Source organism: Mus caroli, unplaced genomic scaffold, assembly GCF_978045245.1.
Source record: "Mus caroli unplaced genomic scaffold, Mus_caroli_1 scaffold_13, whole genome shotgun sequence".
Taxonomy (NCBI): Eukaryota; Metazoa; Chordata; class Mammalia; order Rodentia; family Muridae; genus Mus; species Mus caroli.
Genome location: NW_028227268.1, coordinates 106693997 through 106721416, shown reverse-complemented (window position 1 = coordinate 106721416; position 27420 = coordinate 106693997). Strand labels below are relative to the sequence as shown.

The 27420-nt window shown below is 41.9% G+C and overlaps 1 protein-coding gene across 2 annotated transcripts in view; it reads left to right on the top strand.

Moving 5' to 3' along the window:
• The window catches only part of Egfr (epidermal growth factor receptor), a 160036-nt gene that overhangs the window by 49022 nt on the left and 83594 nt on the right, over positions 1 to 27420 (top strand). The window contains exon 1 of one of the 2 annotated variants that reach the window (XM_029483270.2): positions 3451 to 3847. The exons of the other annotated variant lie outside the window; for it this stretch is intronic. The gene's annotated coding sequence lies outside the window, so the exon portion shown is untranslated. Of the gene's footprint in view, positions 1 to 3450; positions 3848 to 27420 lie in introns of those variants that run through there. 2 annotated transcript variants of the gene reach the window in all.

Genomic DNA, 27420 nt, shown 5'->3' with positions numbered 1-27420 from the left:
GCATGGTTGTAATGTTTCTCCAGCTAAGCACTATCTGAAGTGACCCAGTGACACGGTGGGTGTAGACGGGGGAGGAGGTGGCCAGGGCTGCTGGGGCAAAGTACATGGCTGTGAAGAACATTTGAAAATAATGAGTGTGAGTCAGAAGCAGGCTTTACTCCTGACGCTCTGGAAACCATGCCACACGTATCTTGCTCCCATTCTTGATAGGATCTTACATGTTTACATTTGCATATGGGCATTCAGGAAGGAAGGAAAGAAGAACTAGGTGGTGGAAGTGAGGATGAGTGCTCCTCCAGTGTTAGGTAACAGAGCTCTGTCCATCAGGCTTCCAGTAACACTTGCCCACAATACCTTCCCTGAAGCACTTACCTGCACCAGAAAGTTCCTTTTACATTATAATTGTAGACTTGACACTGTCTCCAGAAAGGGGAAACCTTTTCTACTTTCTTTCTTAAAGGATAAGAAATGCACACCAGTTATACCAAGTTAGCTAAAATACCTTAGCACATAAAAGTTTATACACTTCTCTCTTCCTCCTTCTGCTCTGGATAGCCTGGGGAATTAAGTTTTATAAACTGTGATGTGTCTTTACTTGCTTACAAAAGTTTCACATAGTTTGGAGACCGCATGCTCCCTACAGCTAAAGAATGAATGAAGTAATGCCCATGCCAGTCTAGCATGGATCAGTCTTCATAAGAGCTTGGGTGCTGCAACAGAGCCATAGATTTTGGCTGTCCTAAGAAGGGTAGGGAGTGTCATTGAGATGGAATTGAATAGGCAATACAAGGTCTCTGTGACATCACTTGCCCTGCTCTAGAGCAGTGGATCAGCAGCATGAACAAAGAACCTCCTGACCTGTGTTTCATTATTGGCCTGTTCATGTTAGCCCGGGCTTCTCTATCGACTAGAGTGGGTTAGAGCAGAGCACCGGACTCCAAACCATTCACCAGGTCTTCTTGTTCTTCTAGATAACAGAGGGGAGTTAGGTGGTTTCAGAAGGATAAAGAGAATCAAACTTAGCTTTCTGAAAAGCTGTGTGGGTTGAAATAGTCGCAGGCTGAATTCAAAGTAAAGGGTGAAGGAGTCCTGTGTTGAGGCTTGGTGAAGAAAAGAAACCCACATGGGGATTTTGGATGGAACATCCAGAGAGGGAAGGAAGAGGCAGAGTCTAGGAGGAAACAGGTCAGTAGTCTGAGGGGCTGTAGAGGTAGTGCTCTTTCCCAGCCTGCATTAGAGACAGTAGGTGAGCGGATGTTCCTTGGTACAGATGTGCCCATGTGGATTCTGCAGAGGTGACAAATGGCCAGAGTGTAGATGCTGGAGTGAGGAGAACTGGGAAAGAATTGTGTGTCCTGAATCTGGGAGAGATGTTTAGAAAAAGAGGGTGGACTTGCACGTTACTTCATTTCCCCTCAGAGATGGGCTCTTTGTGTGAATTCTTTTCCAGGGTCCGGGTTTCAGAGAAGGTTAAGACGCATGTGAACTAAACCTCGGTTCCATTTACTTTCTACTATTTTGTTTACTGTTTTTCTCACGATAATTTTGAATAAAAAAAACTGTACTGTCACAGGTTGTTGTCGTTGCTATGACTGAATACCACAGACTGGATGATTTATAAAATATAGGATTTTGTTCAGCTCAGGGTTAGGAGGCTTGGAAGCATGAAGGTCGGGAAGTTGCATCTGGGGAGCACCTTTGTGACAGTCAGGACTCTGCAAAGCCTCAAGGCAGTGCAGACAGTCACATGGAAAGGGGTGTATCCAAGGGATAGGCAAGACCGCTTTTGTGACAGGACTACACTTAAGTTAGCCAAATCACCCATTAGTTCACTACCAAATTAATTCACTCCTGAAGGCAAGTCCCTGTAACTGAATCAGCTCTTAAATATTCTCACCTGGTGTCACCATTTAATGTTTCCAAGTGAGCCTTACATTTTGATGGAGTCTTTCAAACCACACTGTGCATTTGCTGATTGTGGAGAATTTTGGTGGCCTTCTGAATTTGTGTGCAAGAAATATGCTTGCTTTGTTTAATTTTTACTGGCTATTATTTTTATAGAACCTCAAAACCAGAGTAGGCAAAGGAAGTGAATCCAACAGCTGGTGAGAAAGAAATGCTGTGTGCTTCTAAGAACTCCGACAAAGCTGAAATAGGCATGCAGCCAGGACAGACATTTGTGTATTCAGGGTTCTTTATATAGTCTATGTTACTCACTCTCTACTAGTAGTATATAGCTTTCAATCTCTTGACATAATCATTTGCTAGATAAAAGAATCTTATCTCGAAAGTGTTTGCCTTTCATGAATTATGCTTTTTGCGCTCATAGTATCTTCTAGAAGGTTTTTGTTTTGTGTTTTAGATTTAAGTATGCCATTCTTTCCTTTTTAAAGTTTTAAGCAGTTACATCCTGGTGCATGCTTTTGCTATGATGTCCACTTGCTTTGAAAAGGTCCGTGCTTTAATGTAAGACACTGTAGCTGCACTGTGTAATAAGTCCCCATCTCTGCTTGTTGTTTAGTACATACAAGATGGAATCCTACCTGTCGATTCACCACACAAGCAGAGCCAGAGGACATTATGTCACATGGCTGGATGCACAATGGTCATTTTGTGTGACCTCACTTACATGTAGAATCTGAAAGGGAGAGCAGAACCTATAGAGGCAGAGAAGCATGGTCCCCAGGGGCTGAGGAGATGCCCTGGAAAAGCAACCACATTTCAGTTTGCTGGAGGACATATCTTCAAGAGGTCTATGGCAAATAATAGTGACTACAGCTAATAACAGGGTGTTGCAGACTCTAGAACTGCTAATGGAGTATATACATATCTTTTTACTATTCCAAAATAAAAGAGAAATTATACGAAGTAACACATATGTTAGTTATCTTAAGTTAGCCATTCCACAGTGATGAAAATATCAATATATCACATTTTATACTGTAAATATAACAATTTCATTTGTCAACTGAAAATAAAATTAGATAAAATAAATAACATCTACCATAGTGTCGATATAACAATGAAAAATATGGAACAGTCTTCTCTGTTGAGCCAGGACACAACTCAGTGACATCAATCATTTGTCAGGAAGGTTAAGTTCCCTGCTCTTACACAAGGAGGCACTTCGTGTAGGCTCTGCACACTCACATGTGTTCTGCAAAATGTAAAAACAAACATACATTTGTGGATCCCAGATGTTGAAGATGCACACCTGACTGTCACACTTCCGCAAGATCTTCACATAAAACAACAAATTTGCTTTGAACAAAAATCATTTGAAATGTATTCTTGGCAGAACTGTGTGTGCCCAGGGAATAGAAATGATTAACAGAATGTTATTGATTGTGGACTATTGCAGCAAGAGAAGTTATCCATTGATGCCATCTGCACACAAGACCCACCCCTAAGATGACAGATTCTGTGCTATTTATTTATTCATTCACCACTGCAGTGGGAGGAGAAAGGTCTACTGAGCAGGGATGATGAGCATCTTTGGCTGGCCCACTCATGCCTTTGGCATGAAGGAATCTTGTCTAGACTAGTTCTAGTTTTCCTTTTCTCAGAGGACTTTGCCCACTTCTGGGACAGGCCAGGTCCAAAGTGCAATGTGGAAGAACAAGAGCTCAAGACCTGGGAGGTGACCTGTCCCCAACTACCTCTAATTATATAGAGGTGGGCGTGTCTTCTGAAGTACTCTCTGTTGCCACTGGGAAAGCAAGACTCAAATCTACCTCTCCTGGCAGAAAGTTCATCTCGGATATACCCACTAACTTGGGCTAGAAATGGTCACTTCTACATAGTTCTCAACCCTGATGGAAGGAAGGCAGGAGGTCATTCTGAAAAAGTGAGTTTTGTATTGTTTTGTTTTGTTTTTAAATTTCTAAACCTTCCATGCCCCTCACTTAAGAGCATGCGTTGGTGTGTTCCAGGTTATTCTATAAAGTATTCTGAGCCAGTCAACAGTTCAGAAATAGCTAACATGGAAACCATTCTATAACATTAGCTTAGTGGCTTACAAAATAATTTCAACCTGTCCAAGTTTAGAAATGTTTTATTACAAAAATCCTTTGAGAATTCCATGCATGAGTTTTCTGCATTTCTAACATTATTACTTTTCCCTTCCCCTCCATCTCTTCCCATGCTTCCCCCCAACTATCCTCTTTCAAATTCATTACCTCTTCTTCTGTAATTAAATATATATGTATACAATATACACAGAGACACAGACACAGACACACACACACACACCCTACTAAGTTCAATTTATGTTGCCTATATTTGCCTGTGTCTAAGGCTAACCACTTAGGAATGCTCTGCTCCCTAAAAGAACAAACATCTGATTCGCTCTCCCTAAGAAGTCTTTAGCTCTTCATTTAAGAGGAGAGCATTGTGACATCTCCTCTTCCATGTTGTCATGCTGATTGCAAGCGTATTGTTGAATGTTCATGGGTGAAGCATTCCTGTACTGCCTTTAAAAAACCTCATCGGTAATCGGGTTCTTAAAATCTTTCTGCCTCCACCTCCAGGAACTTCCCTAAGCCTTACAGTGCCCTTTATTCTTCATTTGGACCAGTTGTAAATCATTCTAATAGCCTCTGACTGCCTTAAGAAGAAGCCTCTGTGATGATAGCTGAGAACTACATCTACCTATGGACATAAGAATGAATATTTGAAAGTCAATTGGAGACTTCAGTCACATGATAGTAATTGGTTCTCCTCTAGGGCTCAATATTGCCATATCCACAGACTATTGTGAATTCCTGTAAACTCAGTGTACTTTAGGTTCAGTTGGACTACTCCAAGTGCTGATTACTCCTAAGATACAAGTGGCTGTTATTGCACTATTGAGAGAATCTTACCACTCTAGTCCTTGTTGTGGTTCTCAGTCTTTATAGCTGGGTGTGACTATTAATAGCTTTTCTCCCTGGGCAGCTTGCGTAGTATTTTCTGACAAATGCTTTTTTACTATTTTGACATATACTCATGGCTCCACATAGTTTCAGTGCATATTATCTTCATGGAATTAATCTGATCTTTTCCGTTGTCTGTCTCTTTATTTTATTCTACTTCTTTTTCTTTCTTTAAATTATACTCATCACAATTCACAGTAACAATGTTACAATACAATGCTGGGTTGAGACTCAGTTTGAAATCCCATTTCAGTGTGGTCATTTTTACATCCAGCGTATGAAACTGAAGCTACTGGTGGATTCAAGATTAAATCAGAATATTCAAAGTTACATAACGGAAGTGCCAATAGTAGAAAAATGACATGACATGTGTGAAGGAACTTAGATCTTTCTTCATGCCTCAATGAGCAGGAAGGTAGTTAGTGAACTTTGAACTTCTGTAGAAAATAGTCAGTATTCCCCATTTTCCTCGTTTCTGTTTGTACTTTACACTACCTCACATTTCTTTATAAGCATCTTTGTTTTCTTTTTGTTTCCTTGTCTCCTGTCTACTGTTTGCCAAGAACAGTCTATTTCTAAGCTAAACTCTAAGAACTTGGTTAGCTGCACAGCCACCCACAAAGCAAGACAGTGCAATGTCTTAATGTATTACCTAACAACATGGACAAAGACTTGCTTTCTCCTGTATCTTTGAATGATCACTGTCTAGGTTGCCAGTCTTTTGGTCTGCATATGCAGCAGACCACACACCCCTGTGCTCGGGAGCTCACATCAGTTCCTGCCTCAGACACTATTTACATGTCTGGTGTGCATGCAGAATTCTGAGCAATTATAGTATACCATTCTCTGAAGCTGCTGCAACCAAGTACCACAGACTTTCTGGTCTCAAACAATAGAAATGTATTCTCTCAAGGTTTTAGATTTCAGAAATCTAAAATGAATGTGCCATCGGAGCTATGTTTTCTCTAAAACCTAAAAGGGAGGCCCATGCTTTTCCAGCATTTGGTGCTGCCAGCAACACTTGTTTTCCTTGCCCTGCACCCAGCCTCTGCATTTCTCTGTCTTATGTGTCTGTTTCTGTGTTCTTACATGGTGTTCTCCTCTCTGAACATCCGTGCATACGCAATTTCCTCTTGTCATGTAACAACACCAGCAATTGGGCCTACCCTTATCAGGTGTGGCCTCACTGCAACTTGACTGTATCTTCAAAGACCCTCTTTCCAAACAACATGTACCAGAGTCAAGATGTGTGTACACATTATTAAAATAATTCACGTCACAACACATAAAAGTTTACGCACTCCTTAAAGGCTGATTTTGATGGTATTAGCCCTGCAGATATCCCCACATCATTAAGACATCCAGAGCTGATTTCTAAAAGGCATAAAAAACACTGGGCTATCTTTCTTAACAAGGCAGCCTTGACCTCCAGGAACAGTTTCCTCTGAATAGTCTTTCTGACTCACTCCACCATGGCCTCCCACAGTCCAGAGAGATTGCTGCAGATGCAATCTGGAACCATCGGAGATACAGTTTATTGGTAAATGTGTAGTGAGAGAAGTACACAAAGGATCACTGTTATAAAGGCAACAACATTTATCTGAAGTATAATCAAAGAGGTGCCTCTGTTCTCAGTGTCCTTGGGGGTCTTACAAGGCTGGGGTCATCTGGAACTTTTGATTCTTCCCTTAGATCATTCTGGCTGTTGGCAGAATCTTGTTTCTTGAGGTCGTAGGAATGAGACCTTGCTTTTAAAAGCTTCTTTCTGATGGGAAGTCTCTCCTTCTAGGAAGCCTTGGTCAGCCTTTTCTTCCCACCTGATCAAGTAAACCCCAATCAGATTAAACTTACCATTAATTCAAAACTAATTCACACGGAACCTTAGTTACCATTTCAAAACTTTAACTTCTCTATACTGACTAATCCTGGGAGTGTTATCTACAAAATTGTGTCAAGTCACATTGAGATCAGCCAGAAATGTGAACTGGACCAGATTCTGTGCCTTAGTAGTGTTAAACTCTGAGGTTATGCTAAATAGGGATGTCAAAAGTTGGGATGGTCAGAGGACAATGAAGTCACTAGGAATAAGTCACAGTGTAAACATGAACTGGGATGCTTGCCTTTGAGAAAATTAAGGAGGCTCACCAGTCAGCCTTATGCCACGGAGGAATCATTCCTATAAAAACCAGCATTGGAAAGCATAGGAAGTCCTGGCTCACAATTTCATACGTTTCTATCCAAGCTCAGTCACTCGGTTGCTTCTGGGCCTGTGGTGAAAAAGTACAAATAGCAGGAGCCATGTACATGGTAGCCATAAAGCAAAAGGGAGAACAGAAAAGGGGGTCACCACTAACGAGCCTCCCTCTACAAGGCTTTACTTCAAAATAGCACAACAATATACAACAGAAAGGCTTTAGCGTGGGGGCCTTGACAGTTGTTTACGTTCTAAACCATTGAGGATGTTGTAAGAGCTGTCATCAGATGTCTGAAAGGCTGCTCTGAGGTGGGAATTTGATGTATTGGACTTTGGCCTTCCAAGGAAAGCAATGGTGGGCAGGCTTCAGGAACCCATCAGGCTCTGATGTCCACCCATTGCCCTCCATGGAGGTTCTCCAAATGAAACATTTCTCTAAACTCCAAAGGAGCTTAGTCACATGTCTTCAGCAGTCAGACACAAAATGATGACTAAGTAAACAAAAACTTAACCAAGAAGATGATCCCCTGAAAGACAGACCAAATCCAGGATGAGTTTCACGTCTCCTGCACATCCTCTGCCTCAGGTAGGCAGTAGGCAGAAGTCAGGGCATCGCAACCTTCAGAAGTGGAGAGCTTCTCCAGCCACCATCATCCTGCCAAACTGTAAGCAGCGCCACAAATGTTCCCTGTGGAAAACGGTGAAGGCGTCTGTCAGATTGTAGCTAATGGCTTAGTCATTAGCAGGATGAGACTCCATGTCTCAGAGGTTACAGTCAGCCATTTGCTTTTCTAGGTGGCCAAATATGCGGCATTTATGTAAGCTCCTTTGATTTTTCCAAAACCTCAACACAGTTCTGGTCTTCCGCATGCCTTTGCAAACATCCATCTATCTTTCCAGAGATTCAGCATGCACAAAGGAAAGGCTCCCGGGCTTTAGACCTACGCATGCACTGGCCCGCCTCAAATGCTAGGTCTTCGAAGGGCCCCACCATGACTCCTGTATATTTGTTCCACTTTGCTGCACTCTGTAAATGGGAGTATCCCCTCCCATAGCTGATAATATTTTTTTCATAATGGCTCAGAAATAGTCTAAAAAGCTAATACTAGCATTACAGTAGCTATGTGTCAAGTACTTAAGATGTACCAGGCCCCGAAATAGAGACTTTTAAAAATGAATTATCTGGGTTTTTCATTGCCTCCTGGTTCCCACACTGATCATTTTATTGCTAAGCAGTTAGCTCAGAGTCATTTCACAGACCTAGTGGTTGGGAATCTCAAACCAGAGCATTCTCACAGCCAGATGCAGACACTCAGAGACTTAACAAGGTTATGGCTACACACTCTTAAGTCTGTGGTAACCTAAAAGAGCTGGTCAGGGAGAGAAAGGGAAGGAGGGAGACATGGAAGGAAAGGGAGGAAGAAGGTGGGGCATGGTGAGGGGTGAATAGGGGGATGATTTTGCTAGCTTAGAGGAATAGAGCCCTTGAAAGACTTGAGTATGGGAAAAAATGAAGCTGTGGCTTTTTTGTGAGCCAGCTCCTTCCTGGCAGGAGATTGGACTAAAACCAAGCATAGCAGAGTTTTCTGTTTTAATGGGAGCGGCTGCATAGTGGCTCGCCCTTCCCTTTTCTCCCTTGCACCTCTGTGCCTGCATTTCCTTGCCCTGCTGTCTGTCCCTGGCCTGCTGTGCGGCAGGTAGGTCCAGCTAGACGCTGACTGCACAAACCAGGGACTGGCTGCTGCCTGCTCACTCTCCCAGACCAGCTCCAGCCTTCAGTGTCTCTTTGCTCATAGCACTGTCAGAATATATCTTTGTCTTGTAGGCAGGAAATGAGAAAGCCATGTTTTAGACTATTCAGGAAGTCATCCAGAGTTATAATGGCCCATTATCTGATGGCCAGAGTTTACTTAGCCTTTTTACTGTTTCACTGTGCAACTGAGACCTGGAAACACAACCTATCCCACCCCACCCCCAACCCGTCATCACTGTGCGTGTGCAGATGGGAACCATTCCCGCCTCTACCTGTATCTTGGGTATTCCAAGCTTCTGGGCTCTAGTGCTCAGCCTCTTAACTCATCATATCTCATTGAATTGGCCAACATCAGTAAAGGTGCTCACTTAGCACCAGAACACCCCTGGTCATATGTACCCACCTTCTGGGGTTATATGGTTAGAGATGGGTCTCAGAAAAGTGCATTCTGGCCATAGGTACTGTGCAGAAGAAAAAGCAGGAGCCTTCTCTCACCAAAGCTTGGCCCAGATGCAAAACATTTAAAACGTGTGGTAAAATGTTTTATTGGCACCAAGGATTTGTGATTCCTAGAAGCAAAACTAAGCTCCAACCTTGATGGAAAAGAGAGCTCGTTCTTTCTAACATGCCATTTGTGGTATTGTGACAGGTTGGAACCCTCCCAACTTGGTTTATCTGGATGAACAAGCACGCACCCACTTAAGGCCAGCCTCCCTGGCACATTCTTGCCCTGGGCAGACCTGAGTCACAGCCCAGGGAAGCATCCCCAGCCCAGAAAGTAGTGCCCTCCCTTCTTGTGTGCTGCTTTCCTTAGTGGAAACACATGGTAGAGCTCCCAGGGAAAGAGAAGCAAAGGAAATCATTTCATTTTCCAGTCTGTGTACTACTGCAGCTATGGCTGATCAAAGGTAGGGTAGACTTGGGGAGGGCTCCTTTGTCCAGAAGACCCCACGAAGAGTCTGCAGTCCATTAAAGGCAAGATGGGTGGCAGGTTTTAGGAGGATGCAACTGGAAGCTTTAGAACACAGTTGCACACAGCATAATCCATAGAGATCCACCAGTGTGCAGGCCCCATGCCTGTGCATGCACAGCTACCTTATAGATTATGAAGCCCTGGCCACACTTGTAGTTGTTCAGATTACATGGGGGTAATTCCAGAGTAATTTTAAAGTCAACCGCAAGGCATCTGCGCTTGTAAATTAAATGCCTGGCACATGATTGTGCTGAGGTAATAGTTCATTTCAATACAAATTACAGGGGTGTTCCAGTGACCATGCGACCTTTGCAGTCATCTTGACTTTGCCTGTGATTACTGGGGGCAGCCTCCTCCGTTCTGCTAATGGAGTTTACTCATGTTATCAGCCCATTGCTGACATTTGTCTTTTTAATGAAAGGCCTTTATGATGAAACTAAAATGCTCTCTCTCTCTCTCTCTCTCTCTCTCTCTCTCTCTCTCTCTCTCTCTCTCTCTCTCTCTCTCTCTCTCTCGCCATCCCTCTCCGGAAGTTGACAGACTTGCCTTCCGGGTCCCTCTGTTTTTGTTCCCCCACTCTGCCAGTATTTCTGTCTCTATTTATTTATTTATTTGGCTGGATTTTTATTACAGGATACAAAAATATCCTCTCTTCATTAAAGTCCAACAATTGCTCCCCTCTCAAAAAGAAACAATGTAGAAAGCCAAGGATAATTTCCCAGACCCTTCCCTTTCTACACTCATTGTCAGGGCTGGGGAGATACTAGGTTTTTGTTCTGTGGACGTTACATAGAAATATATTTAAATTAAAAAATAGAATCAGTTTAAATATATTTCATACAGATTTGAGTTCATGTGATACACATTGTTAGACACTTATTTTTCAAATAATTTCGCTTTAGCTGAGACTTTTCCCAATTGCACTATATATAAATCAGCTTCCTTTATCTAGTGGCTGCCCCACCTTCCACACAGCTGTCTGTAACAGGGACCTAGATTGTTCTGGAATTTTTAGCTAGTGCACAAGCCCTTTACGTGGCCCTGCTTGTACAGACCTCCTGTGCACAGTCAAGCAGGATATACAGGTCACACCTAAAAGGGAAGGGACTGATATTTAAAACAAAAACTTTTCATAAATTTTGCTCTCATTTTCAATTATTCACAGATGCTGTCATATGCATGTAGACTTGAAACCACCATATTTTTTTCTTTCTGCAATGTGTGCTTGCATTCCTGAGGTTCTTCAAAGCTAACCAGATGGAAGAAGTTATGCCATTTTATCCTCCATGCTTCATGCCATGCATCTCTCAACACTGATTTTTTTCTCCTATAATCACAATTATCACACTTTAAAAATTACCACACTTTAACTGCATCATCTTCAACTAGTCTGGTTCACTTAGACACTACTGTCTCACAAGCATCCTTCTGTGCATTGTGTTTAAACCATGATCTATAAAAGTTAAGCACATACCTCACCTTTCTCCTGTGTGTTAGATCCAGTGTTCCTTAGCAGCAAGGTGGCTTCAAGGTGCTTTCTGAGATCTCTGGGCTTCCAGGCTTCCTGTTTCCTACCACTGCTCGGAGCCTTGCCTCCATTAGACTTTCTCTGTGAGCCCGGCTGCATCTCTACTGATGCTGATTATTAACTGTCTCAGGGCCTTTTCAGACATTCTCAGCTCTGATGCTCACGCCTTTACTCTGTTGTTAAAAGAAATTTTAGATACTTTTAAGACACAAAACTGCCAGCACAGTGAGGAGTAGGCCAGCTTAGGAGTTTGCCACCAACTCAGGCTACAAAACCAAGAAATACTTCTAGGTAACTGTCCCTTGAGCCCACAGAAGCAGGCTTTCTTTGGTATTTCATATAGAGCTTTTCTAGAATTTTCTGTTTTACTTAAGATTCTGATCTAAGTGCTAAATGATCTAAGTGCTAAATAAAAGGTAAAATAACAGAAAAGCACTTTAGATGACAGAAATCACACAGTTAACTGAAAACATCAACCCTGGAACTTGAAAGATCATCTAGTTTCTTAAAATCCTCCACAATAAACCTGAGTTAAAGGCCATAACTTGACCAGGGGCCCAGGCAAGCCTCACACATGGAAAGAGTCTTTTGCAAGCAATAAAACTTTTAAAATGTAGCTTTATAAGGACTTATTTTATTTTTAATTCTTTGTATGTGTCTTGAGTGGACAGTATATGCATTGATAGAGAGGCCAGAAGAGGACACTGGATCGTCTTGAGCTGGATTTACAGATTGTGAGCCATTGGACAGGGTTACAAGACTGGAACTTGAGCCCTCTGCAAGAGCCATGCATACTCTTAATTGCTGAGCCAGACCCTAAGTATATCTTTAAAAAACAAAAGTAAAAAAGGACAACAAACAAAAAAAAACCCCACCTTTTAAATGTTTTATTTATCTAATTTTTGTAGAAAACAACCCTGCTGGCTTGCAGAATGAGAGCAGTGAATTGTGAAATGCTTACACACGCAGGAGAAAGAATTTTTGTTTTGGGATTTTTGTTTGTTTGTTTTTTAACATTGAAAAACTTAACAATGCATTTCAATGTTTAAAGATTCTAGTTTGGAATTTTATAAAACACAGAGCAGACTTGGGTTTATAAGCTTTTATTGAAATGTGAGTTTTAAAAGTATATATGCTTTTTTTCCTGTGTGGGACACTGTTTACTATTTGAATATCTGACCTCAGCAACAGCTAAATTCTGTTCCTAAAATGGTGTGTGGACCCATATCACAAGTTGGTCATACTTTAGTCATGATCTCTAATTTAAACCCCATTTCTCTTTCTACAACAGCACATTATGGAAAAGACCTCGGTCTCTCAAAGCAAAGCGTCTGCTCTAAAAGCATCAGCAAAGTCAGGAAGAAGAGCCAGATAAACAGACACTTGTACTGTAACAGGCTATTAAGATCTGGGTAATGGGAAAAATAACAGTGACTATCCTGAAAGGTCCTGATGATAGTAGTTCCTGATGCAGAGAGAGAGGTGTGTGGGCTGAGGGACTGGTAGCAGACACAAAAGCTGAGGGAAAGGAATAGCTAGAGGAGGCAGATGGTTATCTGTGTCCCCTCCAGCCTCCTTTGGTATGTGCACTTCTTTCTTGTCACCTGCTACAGAACAGAGCCAAGGAGATCAAAATTTCCATTATTTGGGTAACAAAATCTCCCACTTTGTTCTTAAGTCTGCCCCAGAGTGGGGGCAAACAGGAGCTATGAAGGTGTCTGCTCTGCAGAGGGAGTTTGATGTGTGTGTGTGTGTGTGTGTGTGTGTGTGTGTGTGTGTGTGTGTGCATGTGTGTATGTATGTGTGTATATGCGCATGTGTGCATGCATGTATGTGTATGTATACATGGTGTGTGTGTGTGTGTGTGTGTGTGTGTGTGTGTGTATGCTTGTGTCATCTGAGTGTGTGCCTGTTAGATTTTGGAAAAGACACCTTATTAAATCCTTACTTCCCTGAAATCCTTCAGCTTCATGACCAATCCCTACTCCACTCTATTTCCTGAAGGAAGTTCTGGAGGCTGGAGAGATGGCTCAGTGGTTAAGAACATGGCTGCTCTCCCAGGAGACCTGGTTTCAATTCCCTGCATCCGCATAGCAGCTCATACCTGCCTGTAACTCCAGGTCCAGGGATATGATACCCTCATACAGACATATATGCAGGCAAAACACCCAGGCACATAAAATAAAAATAAATCACTAAAAAGCAAGCAGCTTGCTCCAACCAACAAAACTGTTGTCCTGTTTCCTAAGTGGGCAGCCCTTAATCATTTTCAGAGAACGTTACCAGGTGTCTCATGCAACCCTGCTCAATATTGGGGGATGAAACTTTATTTCCCAGATCTCTTTCTTTTTTAACGGGCTGGCAATTCAATCAATGCTGAGGTCTACAGTGTTTAGGAAAGCAACTCAGGGGACTCCCTGTGAACTTGATATGGCCCAGGGATTTGTGTCACTGTGACCCCAATCTCATGCAGAGCCCTGCAGTTGAAGGAGGCCACACTCAGGCTCCAACTTCTTGTTATTTCATGCTGCAGGGTACTGGCAAATCAAATCTAAGCTGAGAGCCTAATGCTCTTAAGTTGTGCCCACCCACACACATGATATGTTTTACATTTCCTACCACCATCCCTGTTATTGTTTAAGTGAGTTTTGGGAGGAAAACTGTTTTTGTCATCATACAGAACTCAAGCATGGAAAGAATCAAGTTTATATACCTTTTTTCAAGCGTCAAATCAAGCTTGCAATATCAAATGTTGCCAAGCATGGTGGCAACAGACGTCATTACTGAGCTGGTCTAATTACAACTGTGTTGTTGTTGTTGCGTCAGCCACGCAACAACACTAGCACTTTGCAGGTGATAAATGTGGTTTTGATTTCATTGCTAAAATCCAGCTTGTTTGGAGATAGGGTTTGAGATTATGGATTGGGAGAACTCCTGGTGTCTGTGATTTCAAAAGAATAACCAGATAAAAGCATTAAGTTCCAATGTCTGGGAATTCATCTCTAAAGAGTTCACTTGATTGGTTAGTTCTGTGCATCCTGTCCTAACCCACGCAATGTTCCAGCTGTACCTTTCTATTTTAAATAAAAGACTGCAGCCTTGGAGCTGAAGTGTCAGTAGGAAAATACTTGAGACTATGAGTTTGACCTACAGACCCTAAAAGCAAAGGAGGGTCTAAACTAAAGGGATATTCTAACATTCACTTAGCTCATTTGTCTGTGTCTTGGTCCTCAACCAGTAGCTAAAACACAGATGAGCTAAATGGTCCAGTGATGTCTATAAATATTCTCTCGAAAGCTGGCATTAGGCATTTCAATATGCTTTTCCCAGGATGAGCGTTCTTAGATTTTTTTTTTTTGCACTGTCTTTTGTTTAATTCTTTTCCCTATGTTTAAAATTCTAAAGTCTTTGTATTGGTCTGTATGCTTTTCAAAAATGAAGATTGTTTTCTACTGGAGTTGTATTGGTCTTCTTAATTCCACTGCGTTCTGAGTTATTAGCCTGAGCAATATCCTGGCTTAACGGCGAAACACCATTATTCACATAGAAGACCACAAGTAAGTTCAAATCTTAGGTCAGTTTCTCTTTTGCAAGATTGAGTCCTCATTCATGGGAACCAACGGGGAAATTTTCTCCTTCCTGTGTTGTACATCTGTTGAACTTCTCCTGGACTTCTGTGATGTAAAAGTTCTTACTTATAAATAGTCATTTCTAAGTATATCTGTGGCCTATAAACAATAACAACAGCAATAATAAGACCAAGTAACTTTTAAATGCTGTGTTTTTCCCAATTTTGATTTTTTTAATTAATTAATTAATTAATTAATTAATTAATTAATTTTGTGTATATAAGTACACTGTAACTGTCTTCAGACACACCAAAGAATCCCATTATACATGGTTGTCAGCCACCGTGTGGTTTCTGGGAATTGAACTCAGGACCTCTGGAAGGGCAGTCAGTGCTCTTAACCACTGAGCCATCTCTCTAGTCCCTCAGTTTAAACTTTAATAGAAACTCTGAGCTGGAAGCTAGTGCTGTCTTCTTGGTTTAGGAAGTGGGAGAAATGAGTGCAATTCTCTGTACATCTTCCCTAAGGTAGTGCTGTATTTGTCCATCCTGTGGGTGGGAACGGGGATGGGGTTAAGATCAGTCCTTTGTCTCCCTCATCGTGTCTTGAAGGCTGTGGTAGCTCTGAGAGTTGTTCAGGCCTTGGAGGTGCAGAAGTGCCAATGGACATGAAGCAGATGGCTTTATAAAATATCAGTTCTATTAAAAATGATGGCAAAACCATGTGTGAGACAGGAAGTATATCTACCAAAAACCCGCAGTGCAACTCATGTTAGACATAAAAAATAAAACCTATTCTACAGAACCAAGATTGGCTCCATGAGGTCCACTTTTCCCTATTATGAAGAATATGTTTATCCTGAAGGGGTGACATCTGGTGATAACATTCCTTCATTTGGAAATGAATCCGTGGAAAGAAGTTTCCACTGACTTACAGGGAGAAAAATGAATTGGCTTAACCCAGCATCCAGCTCTTTATCCTCAGGAGAGAGCCCAGTCAGTCATAAGAGGCAGCTGCCTTGTGCAGATGCCAAGCTCCTGCGGCTTGCTTTGTCAGCCCTTCCTGAGCAGTGGGTTGCAGGCAACTGCCTATGTAGGTGTATCCGCAGATGTGGAGGAGTCATTTGGGAGACGAGCATATCCCATGAGGATGTGCAGTCACCAGAAAGCGCGCACAGCCCACTTATCTGGACAGTGAGCTCACTACTTTTGGGAGAATGCTTATCCAGGAGACCAAGGGTTACAGACCAGGAAGCCATAAGTACATGTAGGGCCTGACTTTCTACCCAGTGTGTGTACTGCGAATAGGGACAGTGACTTGTTCAAAGCACCCTGCTAGCTTTTCTTTTATCGTTCTAATATGATAGCTACATCCAGACTTTCAGGCTTGACATGCATGTGCTCATCTTGGATCAGTTTGAAGAAAATGAAGGTGAAAAGAAATATATAGTGCTTTCGGTGTGTTCCCGTCCATCTTCATTGCTGTGGAATCACAGGTTTTTAACTGAGGTTCATTCCACAGGATCTGGCCAGATCCTACTCTTTGGCAAGTGGAGCAATTATTTTTGGAAAATGAGAAAAGCACAGAAGAATCTAGCAGAAGCATCTTTGGCCATCTTAAACCATGATTCATATCAATGGGAATTCTGCTTTGAAAGACTGAAGTGAAGTGCCCAAAGTAACTCTGGGAGTTTTGAGGGAGAGCCCACGAGCCCTGCATTAGTGCCCATGAGATTGTGATGGGTGAAAATACCAGCTTGTTGTTCACGTTCTTTCGCAACTTTCCTCCAGGTGGAAGACGGTCTTTGACACATGAATTGAGTCACCTGAATGAATGACATGAGCTCCCTAGGCATCTCTGGGCTTTTGGGTGTGTAGACGTGCCAGGAATGTCTTATGTTCTTGGTAACTGAGGACTGTCACCTTCTGGCGGGAAAGATGGTGTGGTCATGGCCATGGTGCCTCTCCTCCCCTTAACATCTGGCTCTGTGCCTTCCATCATGCTTATCAGCTGAGGAGAAACAAGCTTCGGGGATTTAGTTGACTAGATTCTGCTGAAAAGAAAGCAGAAAAACTTAGAAATGAAATGTGTGCTGAGTTAAAGTTTATGACTCAGTCAATAGTATAAAATGGCAGGTTTATCTCTGGGTTCTTTATCTCTGTTCTTCTTCTAATGAGACAGTGTAAGGGAAGAAGGGAGGGAGGGATAGAGGAGTAAGAGACAGAGAGAAGGGGTGGAAGAGAGGGGGATGGGGGAGGCTTATGTTTGAAGGCAGAGCAGACATGGACGCTGAGCAGCTAAAGAAGCTTGTGCCTCCAAGTTCTTTCATTTCTGTGTCCAAGGCTAGGATCCTTAACATAACCTCAAAATAAAAAAAATTTGAAGATTATTTTACTAATTCATTGAAAATTTCATACATTTATACTGTGCACCTTGATTCTATAATCTACTATTACTTCCCTCTGTTTATCTCCTGTTGCACAAGCTTCAGGCCCCACAAAATATGACAGGCCCTTCGCCCCACTGTGGTATGTTACCTCTCCTCCTATGTGACTATAGTTGCCAGTTCCAGTCATCTGCCCTTTCTCAAGTGCAAACCACCTTTCCCCTAAAGCAGAATAGTGCTAGGTGGTTCTGAAGACTGAAGGGAAGAGGCTACATAGCTAATGTCCAGCGATGGTACCAGTCATTAAGGTTCTGTCTTACATATGGCCACACTGAAGAGGATTTGTCGCACGGAAGCAGTCTAGCTCATCCTCCAACAAGACACTGTGTTACACGCATATCTCCTAGCACAGGGCAGCTGTGTGAGTGAGCCTCCATTTCCTAATTTGTACAATGGAAGAACTAGCACCCATCTCAAAGGATCACATGTACACACAGGGACACATACACAGACATAGCTACACATGCACACACACACACACACACACACACACACACACACACAGAGAGAGAGAGAGAGAGAGAGAGAGAGAGAGAGAGAGCATGCACTATAGAAAAGCAGATCCTTATTTCTCCCTGTTCTTCAACAATGGAGAAAAGCAAACTCATTTGAGACTCAGTAAATACCACAGGGTTCCAGATCTCCTCACTCTCAGCTCCCGTTCCTCTCATTCTGAGCTTATGTGAAATGTCCTCACTGTCACCATCAAACCTCTGTCTTGTTACTTTTGGGCTACTCTGTAATGATGGACATTCCTGTGACGCAGGACAGAGTGTATCAGTGTGTTCATAGCTAATACACAGCAGCAGTGAACTGGAACTTCACACGTATGGTGGGAATATCACATCGTCTGTCTATGGAACCTCTGTTCATTTCTTCTGCTTCTTCATAAAAGAAACAGCATTGGGCTGCCTACTTAAACCTAAATGTTCTATTCTAGGCTGTTTAACTTCAGGGAAGCTGTGAAATGCTGTCATCTTGGGGACTAGGGAAAACAAAAGGACCACACTTGGGAAGGGGAAATGTATTGGCTCACCCAAAACAGAAACCTCTCCGCTGCTTTCTCTAGTAACTGTGTCTATCCTCTGTGGTCTCTACTCTCCAGGCTGTTTGTGAGGATTCTTGCTGTCTGAGACAGGGCAAAGCTCTAGGGTGGTGAGTTTTTTTCACAACCCCTTTCTGAAGTTCTGGAGGTTTTGCTTTCATTGGATAGTGACCAACACACCATGTTCCAAACCAGTGTAATCCTGAGAATGAAATGAAATGAACATGGTATAATTATTTTCCCTCCATTCTTCGGAAAACCTCCATTTGCTGTTTTACTGTCTTTCTTTCGCTTGTGAGGATGCTCAAGCCAGGGAAATTGTGCCTTACTCCAGCCCACATAACTGGGCTCTGTCCTCACTTCCTGCTTTCTTCATTCCTCCTTCTCCCTTTCCATCTGCCTCCCTTCCCCCTCCACCTCTCTATTTTAAATTGACACAATAACTGTACAGATTTATAGACTGCAATGTATTGTACATTGTCTGATGATCAAACTGGGTAATTATTACATGCAGCACCACAAACATATGCCACTTCTTCCTACTGAAATATATAAAGTCTTCCCTTGTAGCTGTTTTATATAAGACACTGTGCTATAAATATAAACCTTGATGAAGACATGCAACTCTTTCTGTCTCTGCCTAGTATCCTTCCCTCTTCCACTTCCCTCTCCCACTCCCAGCTCTATCCAGCCCACTCTCCATGAGATCCACTTTCCTAACTTTATTTCAAAGAACATGTCATTCAATGACATAAATATAAAATCATTAAACTATCACTAAGAACAAAGCAAGCACAGGCAAATCCCCCATCAACCCTGTGGCGATTTCATGAATCAAAGTTTGTACTTGTTAAAAAGGATCAGAAAGGAGTTGAGAGAGTAGGTGAATTATGAAGCCATGTGAGTGTTATCTGTGCACCAGTTTACTAAACAGTTTGAACTTTCACTCCCCCAAATCTTCAGATTCCCTCAGTGACAGATTAAGCAGAAGTCCCAGGCAGCCTCATTGTGGACAAAAGAGCATCCAGGAGGAGACAGAAGAGCTATTGTCTATGAGGGTCCTGAACTCCTAGAATCAAATCCTGGGTCTTAATAAATGCTGGTTCTTTCTATCTGTTCTACTCTCCATTCACATGACTCAATGAGAAAGGGAAAATCCACTTCTACCATACTTGAACGTCATCTCTCCCGTCTGCTCTCATACTCACAGACGCGGTGTTCGCTGCACAGCCTTCTAGTGTTCCCTGGCACTAGGCAGATCATGACCCCATTCCCACAATACCATCGAGCTTCATTTTCCCCTTGTCTCATTAGATTACACAGCGATTTCTGATTGCACAACAGATGCCAATATTGGGGCAAGCAGTCACATCTGACTTGTTTTGTTTCTAGCCACATCATGGACAATGTTGTTAGTGGTACATTCCTTTAAGAACTAGAAGTTACAGTTGGCCTCTGAAAGTTAAAAGTCAGAATGATTGTGAGCCATGACAGTGAGTGCTCTGTGAGATGGTAAAACAATATCTCTTGGCATGGCTGAGTAGTATACCCAGTTCCCAATGCCAGCAAGAACCCTGAGAATGGGAGGAAAGAGCTCTGGGTGCTTCATTGGTTTTAGATCTGTAGTCAAGACAGTGGGGATTGCTGCCACCTGCAACCTTGTCAAAGTACTAACTATGAACAGTGATACTATTCCTCTGTGCCTTTAGTCTAAGTGCAGTCTCTTCTCTCCAGGCTGTAAGCTGCACAACAAGCCCTCAAAAGATGGAGAGGCAGCATCCCCTGCCTTGTGTGCCCCCTCTCAGGGTCTGTTTCCCACAAAAAGTGTGATATGAACTTCACAGTGTCCCTTTGTACCCCTCCCAGACTTCTCTGACCAGATGTGAAGTTCGGAAACAAGCAAAAACTCCATTCCCATTAATGCTATCAATGAAAACATAAACAAACCAATGTATTCAATTAAGATCCCAGAATCAGAATGGATGTGTTAACGTGCATCTGTGCTTACTAACAGGCTATCTGACATTTTACATTTGCCTGTTCTTTCTGTCTCTCTCTTTTTTTTTTTTTGAGACAAAAATCCTTTAAACTTTTAAAATCACATTCTATTTATTTCTATACCATGTGTGTTTGTGCATGTCTAGTGAGTGACGCATACCATGGTGCCCACGAAGTGGTCAGAAGACTGTCAAGAAATAGTTATCTTCTATCATGTGAATCTTGGGAGGGTCAAACTCAACTCTTTAGTCTTGATAGCAAACACATTTATCCTTAGCTATCTTACCAGCCCAAATATAGGATATTGTTATATTGTCTATGAGGGTCCTGAACTCCTAGAATCAAATCATCTTCCTGCCTCAGTCTTTGGAGGAGCTGGGACAACAGGCATACTCATAACGCCCAGCTTATGATCTTCTTTTATTTTATAATTGTTCTGAGACTCTGGGCCTAGAAGCACCAAGGCCCTATTTCCCTGTTCTGTTCTGCAACCAGTCCAACTGAGAGAGACTAGCGTCCAAGAGTTTCTTCTCTAGGACCTCCCCTGAACAATCATCCCCTGAACAGAGGCTGGTGATGCCCTCCAGTTTCAACTACAGTCCTTCTCTAGATAGTTGATCATGCTCAGGACAGGTCTAGGAACTCACAAATGCCCTTTCCTAAACTACCCGGGGTCTGGATGACCTAGATTTCCAATTTTAATTATGTCAAGTATTTCACACAGGCAGTAGCTTCCTGGAGGACTCATGAGCTCATGGTCATAAGGTTGCTGCAGTCACAGTTGTGTTATTATACACACAACAGCAACCTCTCCCTGACAGCTGTTCCTTGTAAACAGTTGCATTAGCTACATCTTGGAAACATCTTTGGGGCCAGGTCCTCTGAGATTGGGTGCAGTCTTTGAGGTGGGCGTCAGGGCCTAGAAGAGAGAAAAGCCGGCACGAAATTCTCTCCTGCCATTCCTTCTGTTGTCTAAATTGTTTTAGAGTCACCACAGCTGTTTACTGCAGAGGAATCGTGTTCATAACTGCGGTTATGCATGGCTATGAAAGGGGACCTCCACTTCCGCTCTCTCTAGAGTAAGCATGTGTGAGCACTGACTTCTTCCAAGGCCTCAGTATAATCTACACACTCCATTCCTGGGGATGCTGCCTCAGTGTGATCTACACACTTCATCCCTGGAGATGCTACACACCCTGCAACCCAGAAGCCAGCCACCAGAGCTCACTTGTACCTCACTTGTAACAGCTGAGCCTTAATTAATACATATCATTATTGTTTGCAGAAGGAAGGAATTGGGGACCAAAAGGAAGGGAGCCATGAAGTTCATCTGAATACTTCTGATAGGCAACTTAACCATGACCAGTCCCAATGCTAGCTGGTATTTTCCTAAGATCTTTGTTAAAGATACCTGTCTTTCTGTCACCTTTTTTCCTGGCATATAGTTTTTGTTGTTGTTGTTGTTTTGGTTTTTTGGTTTGTTTTTGTCCCCTCCCCCTCCTTTGGGTGCTTGCTTAATTTGAAGACAACTGGTCGTTCTCTTCTGAAAACTGAGCTTCATCTTCCCCACATCCGTGGGATCAATACTCTTTGTTCTAAAATGTTGTTCCAGAGCTGCTAGAAAGGGTGTTTGGCCTTCATAGCAGGGTTAGTGGCTACTTATAACCCAGCAGAAGTGCCTGCATCCGTCCACCCCCACACACACCTGTGTTCCGGGAGTTTGTGACCAAGGTAAACACTTGTTATCTACCCGTCTTAAAACCAATAAAACTTTATCATCACTTCTTCTTTCTAACTTCCGAGATCATCACAGATGGCCCTTGTCATCCAGCCCCCCACACACTTCTTTTTGATGTTGTCTGTAGTTTTATTTACTGAACCTTGATGAAAACGAAAAGAAAGCAGAGTTCTGTGGCACCATGCAAGCACTTGTGTGCCAGTCAGACGTCTTACTACCATGCTATGTTTAATTTGGGGTCAATCCGTGAAGTCCTCTCACCCGCCGCCACTTTGACTGCTTCCCCTTCCAACACTATCTGCACCCTCCTCCCCACCTCAGTCCTGTGGGTAGAACCCAGGACCTCGTGCATGCTAGAGAAATCTGTACCAGTGGCCCCAGTATCTCCAGCCTCCTGTTTTCCTCTTAAAGCGCCGGTGAATTGGAAGACAGACTAAAAGATTGCATCCATGTATACTGCTGGCTTCAGCTAGTGCACTGACCTGCCATCTTTGTAATGCCGCTCCAAAATGAATCAAGTTAATTCAATAACATAATCTGCATTTACTGGTGTTGCTTGATATACTAGTAACTAACCTGTAAATGTGTAAGCATCAAGTTTTAAGAGCTACATATACTTTTTTTTTCTATTTTCCATCAGAGAGATATTTATCTGCAACTCTTACCCTGTTTGAAGATGGGACAAACTGACCTGACAGCAATTCTGCAACATTCTGGGTGTTGTAGGATGGCCTCAGGCTAAACAGTGCTTTTCAGTAACTTTGATTCCTCTTAGTTCACCTTAGTATACAGCTAAAGGTTTTGAAAACACCCCGGGGGTTGGTGGTGTCTATGCTTACACAGGCAATCATTTACTTAAAGCCTGTCATACATGTGTTAGTATATTAATCAAAACCTGCAAGACTGACATTATAACCTCACTCCATGGCCCTGAAAAGCCACATTCCCCTGTCATTCCCATCTAGGTCAACTGTACAAACATGCCACTTTTCTGGCTCTTTCTCCAGAATTCAGAATGCTGCTTTCTTTCACCTCATACCCAACTCCTGTTTGTGACTCTCTCCTGTCTCCCCAGTGTAAACCTGGAAAGGTACTTCAGAAAGCCATACCTGTGGGTTTGCTAACCCCAGGAACCCTAGGCCAGCTTATTCCCAGCCTTTGTGTGTCTGATTGTTTCTCGTTAGCCTCCTCTTTGGTCTGCACAGCAGAAGAAAGGGCAGCCAAAATACTGCTCTAAAGTAGCATTCACTCACCAAACTAAACTGCACAAGAACATTCAATTGGAGCTCTTTCTGCTTTTTCTGGGAGCACAGCCAGTCAAAGCATCATCTAGCTTACAATATAGTACTTATCTGGCTAAATAACATAGTATTTTTTTCTATATCAAAATAACATTACTTTGCATTTTTTAATTTTTATTTTTCTATATACAAAGGGTAGAGTGTTTATGCTTGTGTTTAAAAAAAAACAGAGGAAAAAATATTGATCTGACTAAAAACTCAGTTTACAGAACACATACTAACAGACTGTGTGCACTCATTTTGAAAAACATTTCTGTAAGGTTGAGTAGAGCAGACCACCTGTGGCTAGCAACAATAGAAAGCACTCATTAAATGTTACTATGTTGCAGGAGGGCACTTTTCTATGGGCTTTGAGTTTTCATTAATAAGCCTCTTTACAAAAAGGCATATGGGCTATTTACCACAAAGGAACTAGGGTATAGTGTAAGCCATTTAAATTTCCCAAGGCCCCATAGAAACTAAGTTGCCTACCTGAATGGAAACCCTAGTCCACGCATCTCCAATTTATTCTCCACTATCTAGACACATAGACTTTAAAATAGGCTGGGTTGATCCAATATCCATCATGTTTTGTTGGTGCATCCTTGGCAAATGAACTCCCTTGAGCCTCATTTTTTTCATCTATGAATTGAAAAACTTTAGGGCCTGTCTTTTGGGGTTACCTGAACCATCATGACTCCTGCTCCATAGTACTTTGTCATTGCCAACAATTTGTCAGTGATAATGAATAATTTTAGTGGAGAAATGCCAGTGTTATACATTCATTTGCCTTGCCTCTCTATGGGACCACTTGCTCCCTCCACTAAACACAGAACACACCAGCAACTCTGGGCGAGCATTGACTTTCTTCACCTAAAAGTGAACAGTAAGTTAGCTGTAGTGACTCACCCATCTAATCCCCATTGAAGAGGCTGAGACAAGAACATTATTGTCTTCGTGAGGCCAACCTGAGCTAGAGAGTGAGCATAATGACTTCCAGGACCAACTGGACTACAGTGTGAGACCTTGTCTCAAAAAATGCCCATGTTAATAATCTTGAATTTTTTTTCTGTTTCATTCCAGTAAAATAAGCATAGGCCATTGGGTCAGAAAAAGTGACTTATAGTTATTCATTGTTGGCATCTTGGTTTCATTTGACAGAATGATGATAAGATGAACTGAGAAAGCTGTTTAAATCCAATTAAATAGTAAGCCAGTAACTTTTCAGCGATGGAAATATTAATTGCTGTCCTTTTTTATCTTTTTTTTGCAAATATATTCAATGTATACTACAGTGACACCTTGTTCAAGACAAATCACACAGTGAAAGTTTGACTCTGAGTTTAGAATTTTTAATATAATTTGACTTGAAGTATGATTTAATTTAAAGTATTATTTTAAATTGTTATTATTATTATTATTTTATTATTATTATTATTATTAGCAATGATTTTATTTTAAGGACTCACATCTCCAGATATAATGGTCAATTATAATGTGTTTCCCTCATAAAAATGTCATAAATTGGTGTGGCTCATGGCTAAAAACAACTGAGAAAGCTCACCCAGAGAGAAACAACTGAGACAGTGTCTTGATTGCCTCAAGCATTTCTGATAAAACTGCACAGCTCATTTGCAGTTACTTTTCTTCTCACTTGTTTTAAGGAGTTTTGTCAGCCAGTATATTTCTCAAATGGCTTTTAGCTGCTTATAGAGGATTCTCTGATAATTTCTGATTCAACACTCACTCATAATCAAAGAGAAGCAGGCTCTAGAAGATTCTGTGAGTTCACAGTGGACACTACTATTCCATGCCTCCTTCACACAAACAACTCCTGCAGTATTGATGCCTGTCAGCAGATCAGGGACACAGCTGAGAAACCCCAGGGAAAATTGGTGTATATTTGACCATCTCACTACTATCGTAGCATACGTGGCCAAACTGTTAACCCTGCAAAAGGATGTCATCATCCACAAAGTGCCTGCTTAAAAACCTCTCAATTGAGCTACAGAAGAAAAAAAAATCTCAAAACCTTCTATACCCATAATGGTTTTAGGATATTTTATATTGAACTGCATTCTTCACTGCCTTCAGCTACATGGGGCTGCGAATAATCTGAAGGTTCAACATGCTGGTCAGGGTTTGAAGCCATCCAGTATGGACTGTAAAAATGGACCTAGGTTGTCTGATGACGACTTCTGTTAAACACTATTGCAGTATATAACCTGTTCTCAGTGCTGTTTCTTGATGCTGAGGTTTAGTCCCAGCTACATTTGACTATTTGGGTAAAGACATCATCTATTGAGTAGACAAAGAAGTAGGATGCCAAGAAGTTCAAAGCATAAAATGAGAGGGGCTGACATCTTCCTGGTTTTGGATTCTTATTGGGAAACAAAATTAAGAGTTTTGTAAAGTGCTGTTTGACGCCATGTGCTGAGAGTCCAGTGGACTGAGATGCATGCGGTTCTGAGGCTGAAGAGCAGCTGGACTGCACATGAAACATGCCACTGGGAAACCCATGGCTATGGCTGTTCCAAAAGGCATGAGGAATTGAGCACTTGGTGCTCGGGATACTCTAAGATGTTTACAAACCTAACGCAGTTGTCAGTGATTTAAAACCAGGGACACTGTATTTTGTCATTGTGCAAATATCACAAACTGTACAGTTGACAGCTGCAACATCACTAGGCCATAAAATCATGTGCAGTTTCTGCAATATATGTGTCCCAGCCTTGACAGAAATATTGTTTGCTGCAAGGCTATAATTAGTAGAATACAACACAGAAGCATAAATGCTAGGGAATACCCTGTCAAGTTTATCTGCACCCCATAAATGGACCCCAGTGTCATCCCTAGCCAAAAACACCAAAATCACTGTTAACCCATTCTGTTTTCTCGGAGTTCCAAGGATTCCCTCCGGTGAGCCACACCCATCCCTTCCCTTCAGCTTACTTCATAAAGAGCTTTGCTCCTTGGAGTGAAATTGACCAGTTTCCTTGAGCACCGATATGTCTTATGATTGTTAATCCAGAGTCTTATGTTTCTTTATATTACTCCATACACCTGGAAAGGCACCATGTGTGCTTTGTCATCGTAGAGTTAAAGGCGATTTAGTCTTCTGTGTCAAGATTCAAAGTAACTAAAGCTATTGAAAAAAAAAAAACTGTCTGCTTCTCTTTACTCATTTGACATTTGTGTGTGAGCACATACATATGTATGCATGCCTATGCATATGTGTGTGTGTGTGCATGTATGCATACACTTTTGCCATGGCATGTGTGTGCAGGTCAGAGAACAACTTTCAGGTGTTGACTTTAACTTCCCACCTTCTTGAAACAGAGCCTCTCCAGTTTCCACTGTGTGCACTCCCAGCTAGCTGGCCCGTGGGTTTCTCTGGTTTTTATTCCTATCTCATCAATGGACAGATCTGATTACAGATGTGTGCTATCACATCTGGATTTTTTACATGGGTTCCCAGAATGCTCTGGTGAGGGAACTCAGATCTTTGGGCTGCTTGGAAAATGCTTTTACCTGATGAGCCATCTCCCTGGCACCAAAACAATTATTTCATCGAAGAGGCTGGATCCTATGAATGTACTAATCTGAAATATGCTCTTTGATTCAAAACCATTTCCCCCCAAATCTGGAATGCTGTTACATCCTACCATAGCATGATAGCTTATCATATGAGATCTAAATATTAGAAAAATGCATTTTACCTTTTTAGATGCCTCTTTATTCAGGTTGTTTTAAATTTGGTATTTACTGAGCTTGTTAAAAATCTCAAGGAAAACCTTAGCCTTTCATCATGAAATTGTATTCAACTCTTGACTCAAGTGTTGCTAAATTTGCTTTTATAACATTGTTTAATATAGCTATGTATGTAGAAGTATTCACTCGTACAGTAAAACCAGATATAAAGCCCAGCTTGTAGCATGTGATTACTGAAACCCAAACACCATGGTTTACACAGTCCATGGTGT